Source organism: Hippopotamus amphibius, chromosome 17, assembly GCF_030028045.1.
Source record: "Hippopotamus amphibius kiboko isolate mHipAmp2 chromosome 17, mHipAmp2.hap2, whole genome shotgun sequence".
Lineage (NCBI taxonomy): Eukaryota > Metazoa > Chordata > Mammalia > Artiodactyla > Hippopotamidae > Hippopotamus > Hippopotamus amphibius.
This window is the reverse complement of record NC_080202.1, coordinates 23,066,542-23,077,268: the sequence shown is the minus strand read 5'-3', so window position 1 is coordinate 23,077,268 and position 10,727 is coordinate 23,066,542.

The following is a 10,727-nucleotide window of genomic DNA, read 5'->3' as shown; positions in this document are numbered from 1 at the left end:
GGGTTATGGTTCAAGCCCTGCCTCTCAACAGTAGGAATTTGAGATAATGTCATGATAAGCCTCTTTGTATTTCACTTTCTCGTATGAATGGCAGATCTTTTCTAAGAATCCACTGTGAAACAGCATACATCTAAAGCATTCAAAACAGTTATAGGAAATGAAACCAGATTTAAAAGATCACAAAGAAAATTAATCAACATTTAGACAAAATCCCACCTTCACTTGGAATAGTCAGCACTGACTTCGTTACCTGCCACCGTTGGTGATAGTGATTTTTGTTTTTTTTCCTCCCTGTCGTGTTGTGCAGCTTGCAGGAATCTTAGTTCCCTGAGCAGGGATTGAACACTGGCCCTCTGTGGTGAAAGCATGCAGTCCTAACCACTAGACTGTCAGGGAATTCCCTGGTGGTACTGAATTTAAATTTTTTTCCTTTTACATCTCCATGACTTTGAGCATGCTGTTTCCTCTGTTTTATGGAATGTCGTTTCTTTTATAAAATCTCATTCATCAAGCTGAAAGGACAAGGGAAGTCTTCCCTTAATGCTTGAGTTGCCATTTCTTGGTACTTATGCAGCATCTTATTTAAGGCTTATTTAAAGCTTTATTAAAGCCATCGCTCTATGATCACATGTACACCCAGCATTATTCACAACAGCCAAAAGGTGGAAGCAGCCCGCATGCCCATCAATGGATGAATGGATAAAAAAAGTGTGGCGCATACATACAATGGAATGTTATTCAGCCTTAAACGGGAAGGAAATTCTGACACATGCTACGACGGGGATGAACTTTGAAGGTGTTATGCTAACTGATCCAAGCCAGTCATGAAGGGAGGGGAGGGTGAGTAAATACTTGTATGATTCCACTTACCTGAGGTATCTATAGAGCAGTCAGACTCAGAAAATAGAATGCTGGTTGTCAAGGCTGGGGGCAGGAAAATGGGGAGTGGCTGCTTCATGGGTGTAGAGTTTCAGTTTTGTAAGATGAAAGACTTCTGGAGATCAATTGCACAACAATGTGAATATAATTAACACTACCGTACACTTAAAAATAAGTTTGTTACCGCAATTTCAAAACATTTCTAGACACCTGCATAAAGCAGCTGTCAGACATGATATATAAAGTTTGAAAAGAATGTAACTGATCACTTCCAGACAGTACCTTGATAAGCCTCATGTGATTTATCTCTGAATTAGAACATTGATGTAACAATGTCAGAATTGATTTCCATTTAAATTCCTGCTCAGGGGACTTCCCTGGTGGTCCAGTGGTTAAGAATCTGCCTGCCAATACAGGGGACACGGGTTTGCTCCCTGCACTGGGAAGATCCCACATGCCACGGAGCTACTGAGCCTGTGCTCTAGAGCCCGAGACTGCTGAGACCGCGTGCCGCAACTACTGAGGCCTGCACGCCTAGAGCCTGTACTCCACAACAAGAGAAGCCACTGCAGTGAAAATCCTGTGCACCGCGATAAACAGTAGCCCCCGCTCGCCACGACTAGAGAAAGCCCACGCACAGCAACGAAGACCCAATGCAGCCAATAAATAAACAAATCTTGAAAAAAAGAAAGCAAAAGAAATATGCCAGTATGTTAAATGTGATTATCTCTTGTTTATAGGGTCACAGGTAGTTTGAAAATTTTTAGTATTTTCCAATACGATTAATACATACGTAATTCACGATGAACTCATGTAACTAACTGTAACCTTGCAGTTTTGGCCTTTATAAGCCTCCCCTGTTTTGCAGGCCAGTGGAACGCAATTCAAGTGCTTCTGGAATCTGTGTCTCCCAGGCTGCAGTCCTAACACACCCCCAATAAACACCTTTTATTTCAATCAGGTCTCTGTTTCTAAAATTTTGGTTAACAGTAACACTACAACAAAACTTAATTGGCTTAAACACAAGTATTTTTTCATCTCCATTGGAGTATAATTGCTTTACAATGTTGTGTTAGTTTCTACTGTACAACAAAGTGAATCAGCCATATATATCCCCCCCCTCTTGAGCCTCCCTCCCACCCTCCCTATCCCACCCCTCTAGGTTGTTACAAAACACCAAGCTGATCTCCCTGTGTTATGCAGCAGCTTCCCACTAGCCATCTATTTTACACATGGTAGTGTATGTATGTCCGTGCTACTCTCTCACTTCGTCCCAGCCTCCCCTTCTCCCTCTGTGTCAAGTCCATTCTCTACATCTGCATCTCTGTTCCTGCCCTGCCAGCTAGGTTCATCAGTATTAATAGTGCCTGTGGAACTGGGGTTCAGCAGTGGCTTAGCTGAGTACAGGCATAGGGTGTCTCATGAGACTGCATAGTGATGGCAACCAGGCTTGCAGTCATCCTTAGACTTGGCTGCCCCTGGAGGGTCTGCTTCCAACATGGCTCGCTTATATGGCTGTTGGCAAGAGGTATCAGTTCCTCCTCAAGCGGGCCGCTCCACAGGGCTGTGTGTCTTCTTGACATGGCAACTGACTTCCCCCAGAGCAAGTGATTCCAACAGAAAGAGTAAGACAGAAGCCGCAATATCTTTCATGACCTATCCCAGGAAGTCACACTCCTCATGTTCACCATATTCTATTCATTAGAAGTTGGTCACCAAGTACAGCTCCTCACACACAAGGGAAGGGGAATTAAGTCCCATGTCCTGAAAGAAGCACTATCAGAATTTGTGGATATATTTTCAAACCTCCACCCTGGACATAATTGCTCCGTTTCTCCCTACTGTAAAGTCCTCTCTGATGATTATCCTTGACACTGAAGCTTTGTGCACATCTTAGATTCTTGTGTTATAAATCTCTGGTAGTGGAGTTGCTGGATCAGATTTTGACACGTGGTGCCAGGTCGTATCAATTTCCGTTCAAATTATGTATCACAGCACTTACCCTTCCATACCCACATCAACACTGGGCTTTATGATTTTTTTATTGCTAATGTGATACAAAGAATTATTCTTTTCATTTGCATTTCTTGGATTAGTAATGAGGTTATGCATTTTGGGTCTGTGACTGGTTGACTTTTCAGTCTCAATGGTCAGGAGCCTTTTGCAGGTAAGCAGCGTCCCTGAATCAGTTCTGTCTGCACCATGAACATTTCTTATTCCAGAGCGACTCCTAAGCCTCTGGCCCTCCAGCCCTAGTTCTCCGGAAACTACCGGAAGTCAAGACTTGATTTAGATTCCAGTCTGGCCCTTCCTCCCTTCTCCTTACAGAAAATGAATCCTGGGACTGCCCCAGTGGTGCAGTGGGTAAGAATCCGCCTGCCAGTGCAGGGGACACAGGTTTGAGCCCTGGCCTGGGAAGATCCCACATGCTGCGGAGCAACTAAGCCTGTGCGCCACAGCGACTGAGCCTGCACTCTAGAGCCCGCAAGCCAAAACTACTGAGCCCACATGCCACAACTATTGAAGCCTGCACGCCTAGAGCCTGTGCTCTGCAACAAGAGAAGCCACTGCAATGAGAGGCCCATGCACTACAATGAAGAGTAACCCCTGCTTGCTGCAAGTAGAGAAAGCCTGCACGCAGCAACAAAGACCCAATGCAGCCAATTAAATAAATAAATAAATAAATTTATTAAAAAAAAAAGACTCCATGCTCCCAATGCCGGGGGCCCAGATTTGATCCTTGGTCAGGGAACTAGATCCCACGTGCCTGTACTAAGAGTTCACCCACCTGCACCAACTAAGACCCAGTGCAACCAAATAAATTAATTAATTAAATAACCAGTTATTTAAAAAAAAAAAGAAAATAAATCGTAGAGAAGGCGTCTGTGCAGAATAAACTTCTAGACCAAACATGAAGGCTGAAGACTACCCTGTTTTAAACCAGAAGAATTACGGCTCTTTTAGAAATAGGAGAGGGGCAATGGTTTGGCTAATCTTTTGAAACTTTCGTTTTGGAAACTGTCAAACTTATGCAAAAGCAGAGAGACTAGTATAAGGAACTCCCTTATACCTTTCAAAATACGTGGCCAATCTCATTACAACTAATCCCTCAGCCACCATGCACTCTGCCCTCGCCACACAATTTATTTTATTTTAATTTTATTCCAGTTTTATTGAGAAATAATTGGCATTCAGCCTTGTATGTTTGATGTACAGCATAATTATTTGACTTACATACCTCATAAAACGATTACCACAATAAGTTTAGTGAACATCCATTATCTCATATAGATACGAAATAAAAGAAAAAGACATTTTTTGTCCTTAGGACTTACTCTCCTTAACAACTTTCATACAGAACACACAGCAGTGTTACTTGTATTAATCGCGTTGTACAATTACATTCCTAGTACTTATTTATATTATAACTGGAAGTTTATACCTTTCGACCACCTTTCTCCAGTTCCCCTTCCCCCTACCGCTGCCTCTGGTAACCACAAATCTGATCTCTTTTTCTACGAGTTTGGTTTTTGGAGTGCAGTTGACCTACAGAACTGTGTGTTAGTTCCTGTTATAGAACATAGTGATTCGACATTTCTATACATTACAAATTGATCACACTCCACTGGATTATTTTTAATCAAATCCAAGAATCATGTTGTTTTTTCCACAAATATTTTACTGTTTCTCTCTAAAACATAAAGACTTTTAAAAAACTATTTATTTGGCTGTGCCAGGTCTTAGTTGCGGCACGTGGGATCTTCGTTGCCACATGCAGGATCTTTGTTGCGGCATGCGGGATCTTTAGTTACAGCATTCAGAATCTTTTAGTTGCAGCACGTGAACTCTTAGTTGTGGCATGTGGGATCTAGTTCCCTGACCATGGATTGAACCCGGGCCCCCTGCATTGGGAGCGTGGAGCCTTAGCCACTGGACCACCAGGGAAGTCTGTAAAACGTAAACGTTAAAAATATGTAACTCCAAAATACTATAACCGCACAAGAAATATTAACTTATCCCTTTATATCAGCAAATTTGTCAGCCCATGTTCAATTTTCCTGAATGTTTCATAAACCTTTTTGTAGAATTGGTTTGTTCTAATCAGGATGTAAACATGGTCCTCTTATGTCGTTTGGTCATATCTCTTCAATCTCTTCTAATTTTTAGATTTCCTCTTTCTCCTTCCACCCCTCGCACTGCCTTTGAAGGTTATATATTAAAGTAACTGGTTTGTGGGATTCCCTGGTGGTGCAGTGGTTAAGAATCCGCCTGCCAATGCAGGGGACATAGGTTCGAGCCCTGGTCGGGGAAGATGCCACAGAGCAACTAAGCCAAATGCCGCAACTACTGAGCCTGTGCTCTAGAGCCCAGGAGCCACAGCTACTGAAGCCCACATGTCTAGAGCCTGTGCTCTAGAAGAGAAGCCACCACAATGAGAAGCCCACACACCCCCACTCACCACAACTAGAGAAAGCCCACACACAGCTACGAAGATACAACGTGGCCAAAAAATAAAAATAAATACATTTAATTAATTTAAAAAAAAGTAACTGATTTGTTCTGTGGATTTTCACATAGTCAAGAGTTTGCTGATTCTGTCCCCATGGTGTCGTTTAATATGCTCCCCAGTCCCTTATATTTCCTATGAGCTGGTAATTAGATCTGAAAGTTTGACAAGATTCACATTCAAATTTTTTGCAAATCTACCGCTTATCTGGAGGCCCATAATGTCTGGCTATTTTGCTTTATCTTGTTAAGACTTATCTGTAGACTTCCTAGGTGGCGCAGTGGGTAAGAATCCGCCTGCCAATGCAGGGGACACGGGTTCGATCCCTGCCACAGGAAGATACCACATGCCGTGGAGCAACTAGGCCCGTGCGCCACAACTATTCAGCCTGCGCTCTAGAGCCTGTGAGCCACAACTATTGAGCCCATGTGCTGCAACTACTGAAGCCCACACACCTAGAGCCTGTGCTCTACAAAAAGAGAGGTCACCGCAATGAGAAGCCGGCGCACCACAATGAAGAGGAGCCCCCACTCGCCACAACTAGAGAAAGCCACTGTGCAGTAACGAAGAGCCAATAATATAAATTAATTAATTAATTAATTAAAAAAAAGACATCTGTAAATTCAGATGTCTGCTGTTTAACTTGATCATTAGGTTTTTAATATCAATAATTAATTTTTATTTTTAAAATTTCATTTGGTTCTTTTTAGAGTCTGCATACTCTTTTCCTATCATATCCTGTTTTGTTATTGTAATATCTTTTTCTCCTTTCTCATTAAAACCCAACTCTACATGAACAGACAGATCAATAGGCTAGGACAGAAAGTTCAGAAATAGACTCAAATAAATCAGGAACTTAATATATAATAAGGGTGACATTTCAAAACAGTGTGGAAAAGATGGATTTTTCCCCTGCATGTTATATCCTATAAATACACTCCCACATGTGCAAGGATAACCATTTAGCCATCTGAAAATATACATATAATTGGAATACTATTACACAACTTAAATCAAAATAAATTTAAGATAGACCAAAGATTTAAATGTAAAACCTGAAACTCTATGTGCTAGAAGAAGGAAAGATAGAATTTTAAATACTCTCCGAGTGAGGAAGAACGTTCAAAGTCATAAAGAAGCCATAAAAGAAAAGACTGATAATTTAACTATATAGAAATAGAAAATGTATGCATGCACAAAGAAAAATCGTAAAGTCAAAACCCAGGAGCGCTGGTGTGGAGTCAGGAGACCTGGAAAGTCCATCTCTCAATTCAGCTGTGCTATTCCCTAAGCCCCCATTTTCTTCTCTGTAACAAGGTGGAGTCTCCCTCACAAGTTTGACATGAAGATCCGAGGAGAATGGATGCAGGGCTTCCCTGGTGGCGCAGTGGTTAAGAACCCGCCTGCCAGTGCAGGGGACATGGGTTAGATCCGTACTCCAGGAAGATCCCACATGCCACAGAGCAACAAAGCCTGGGTGCCACAACTACTGAAACTGTGCTCTAGAGCCTGCCAGCCACAACTACTGAGCCCACGTGCCACAACTACTGAAGCCCACGCATCTAGAGCCCGTGCTCCGTTACAAGAGAAGCCACTGCAGTGAGGTCTGTGCACCACAATAGAGTAGCCCCCACTCGTGCAACAAGAGAAAGCTCGCGCGCAGCAATGAACACCTAACACAGCCAATAAATAAAATAAAATAAATAATAAAAAAATAAAATAAAACCTAAAACTCTAAAACTTAAAAAAAAAAAGAATGGATGCAAAGCACTTTGCCATCTTTCCTGAGTTATAGCATTTGTGGCAGTGTTGCTATGAAGAGGAGACGGCCAGGAGCCTCCAGTAGCCTGGGGTGGGAGTGGGTCAGGCAGAGGTCAGTCATCACATCTGTGGTCAGGAGCCTCTTCTGTTTGAGATTTTAGGGAAAGTGTCTATTATTCACTAGGAGATGGGCCGTCAGTGAGGTGTGTTCCTCAGGGTGAGCCTTCCACACGCAGCTTTGGTCAAGGTGTGGTTTGGGGGTTTCCTGCAAGGCTCTCCACCTCCAAAGAGCCTCCCCCAACCCCTGCTTCTGGTGTCTCCAAGTCCACCTTACAGAGTCATACTCGGGTAGCGATATCGTTACTAAGAAAATACAACAGATTCTAGGAGAAGTCATACACTGAGTCTTGTGTGTTACTGACATTTTGTGGGAAGAAAACAAGCTTTGGCTGAGAGGAGGTAGAGCATGCGTCCTTGGTGGGTGGGATGTGTGCTGGCCTGGGGTCATGAGGTCTGAATTCTAGTCTCAGTTCTGGTGTTGACTTCCTGCTCAGCCTTGGAGAAGTCACCTTTCCTCTTGGGCCTCTTTTTTTTTTAATTAATTTATTTATTTATTTTCAGCCTCGAGGCATGCAGGGATCTTAGTTCCCTGACCAGGGATCAAACCTGTTCTCCCTGCATTGGAAGGGCAGAGTCTTAACTACTGGACCGCCAGGGAAGTCCCCATCTTGGGCCTCTTTTATCCCCTCTGAACCAGGCAGTGTTTGGACGAAAGGCTCTATTTCGGTTCATTTATTCATTCAATCATTCATTCTACAAAAGTGTGTGAAGTAACTACTACATGCTGGATACTGTTGTAATTGGGATACAGCAATGGACAAAACAGACAAAAAGCTCTGCCCTCGTGAAACTTACATTTTAATGGGAGGAGAACATCAATGAACAGGAAATATAATCATTGACTAAATTATATGATACTTGAGAGGTATAAGTACTCTGGGAAAACAAAAACAGAGTAAAGGATATTCAGTGGGTGGGGGTTGTTGGAGTTTAAAATAGGGGCTTATGCTAGGCTACACTCAGGAGGTGATACTTGAACAAAGATTTGAAGACAAAGAAGGAGTTAGTTTCCCAAGTGGATATCTTGGGAAAGTACATTCCCCACAGAGGAAATAGCCAGTGAAAAAGCCCTGAGGCAGGCGTATGCTTGACAGGTATGAGAAAAGCAAGGGTGAGGGCAGAGAGGTAACAGAATGGACAGGGATAGATCATCAAGGGCCTTGCAGGCCCTTGCAAAGACGTTGGCTTTTTCTTTTTCTTTTAATAAATTTTTTTATTTACTTATTTTTATTGGCTGTGTTGGGTCTTTGTTGCTGTGTGCAGCCTTTCTCTAGTGGCGGCGAGCAGGGGCTACTCTTCCTTGCGGTGCGCAGGCTTCTCATTGTGGTGACTTCTCTTGTTGCGAAGCATGGGCTCTAGGTGTGTGAGCTTCAGTAGTTGTGGCACTCGGGCTCAGTACTTGTGGCTTGCGGGCTCTAGAACGTAGGCTCAGTAGTTATGGCGCTTGGGCTTAGTTGCCCCGCAGCATGTGGGATCTTTCCAGACCAGGGATTGAACTCGTGTCCCCTGCACTGAAAGGCAGATTCTTAACCACTGCGGCACCAGAGAAGTCCCAAGACTTTGGCTTTTAATCTGCAGGATGTAAAAAGCTATTGGAGGGTTTTGCTTGTTTGTTTTAATACGTTATTTTTTAGAGACATTTTAGGTTCACAGAAAAATTAAGCAGAAGTTACAGAGATTTCCTGTACAGCGTCATCCCCACACATGCATGGCCTTCCCCACTGCCCACATCCCTATCAGAGGGTACGTTGGTTACAGCTGATGAACCTGCATTGATACACCCAGAGTCCATAAGTTTTCATGAGGGCTCATTCTTGGTGTTGCACATTCTACGGGTCTGGACAACTGTATAATGACATGTCTCCACCATTCCAGAATCATACAGAGTATTTTCACTGCCCTAAAAAGCCTCTGCACTGTTGGAGGGGTTTGAACGGAGCGATGTCATGTGATCTGCCTTTTTAGAATTCTGAGATCCTACTGAATTTGAGGAAAGAGTTAAGAGGCCACCAAAACCAAGCCTCACCCCGTTGCCCATTTTGCCTTCAGGCCTCCTGATTGTCCTCAAGGCTGGTGGGAAGCTCCCCCATTTCCTCCTGGTCTGTGTCTCTTTCCTCAGGAAGAAAAATTCTGTAGAGTTCCATGATTCCTCTAGGTGGTGGTGCTGCCCCACACACAGCGTTCCCCTTCTTATTCTGGTCTGTTTCCCAACAGCCAGCACTTTCCCTGGGACCTTGCCAGCAAAATCTCTCAGGAGCAGAGAAAACTGGAGAGCCCCCCCCCGCCCCGATCGTCAGGGATATCTGCTTGCCCTTCTCCGACAAATCCTCCCTTTTTTTAAAATTTAATTTTTATTTTATATTGGAGTATAGTTGATTTACAATGCTCTGTTCATTTCAGGTGTACAGCAAAGTGATTCAGTTATACATAACATATACCCATCCTCCGATTCTTTGCCCATATAAAATCCTCCCTGCTTTGTCAGAACTGTTAGGAACACCCAACAAGGCTGACCCCAGGCCTCTGGCTTAGCTTCTCATCTTGCTTCTAGGAGGCAATGTGTACAAGGAACAAAAAGACAGCTGGGGCTGCCACCTCCTTCCCTACTTATGCTTCCCTGTACTTGGTCTTCAAGTCTACACTGATATTCATTTTAACATTTAAAATTTTTGATGATATTCACCCCTGAATACAAATCGAGGGAGGAAAGGTAAAAGGGTCACCCACATTTGTTCTGGTCCCATCCACTCCAGCCTATGCTGGGCATTGAATGTTACTGCCTCGGGCAGAGTCCTGATTCTCCTGTGTTCTTGGAATATGATTGAACCTGCTTCTCCTTCTGGAGTTGACCACCCTCTAGCTGGCCTTTCTAGCTAGAAACAGTGTACCATCTTCACTTCTTCCCCTTCCCTTCCTTTTCCATCTCCCACTTCTGTCACCCCAAACTGTCAATTTTACCTTAGTCTCACAGACTCGCCCTCTCCCATTCACGCACAGCTTCACTGCATTTGTATACATCCCAAGGGTAGCAAATACTAAAGGCTCTAAAGGCATCAAACAGGTGATAGAAAGGAGTGAAGGCCAGCGTGCAAGGCAGCAGGGAGGGATGGGGACTGTGCTGAACTGGAAAGAATAGCAGTGAAACCCAAGCCCCACGTGTGTCTCAGCCCCAGCCCGGTGTTGTCATTTGAGTAGACAGGTCCAAGTGTGGCCAGTTTTTTAAACTGTTGTTGTTTCTGATGTGAAATGTACCAAGTTACTATTGGCAACTGACTTTTTTTTTTATAAAAATGTTTTAAACAAGTAGACTACCACAAGGGGCAAACAAAACACATCAGTGGTCTGAATTCAGCACATGGGCTGCCAATTTTAGACCACAGGTTTGAACCGACATCCTAGCTAAGACTTTTTTTTTTAATTGAAGTATAGTTGATTTACAATATCGTGTTAGTTTCAGGCG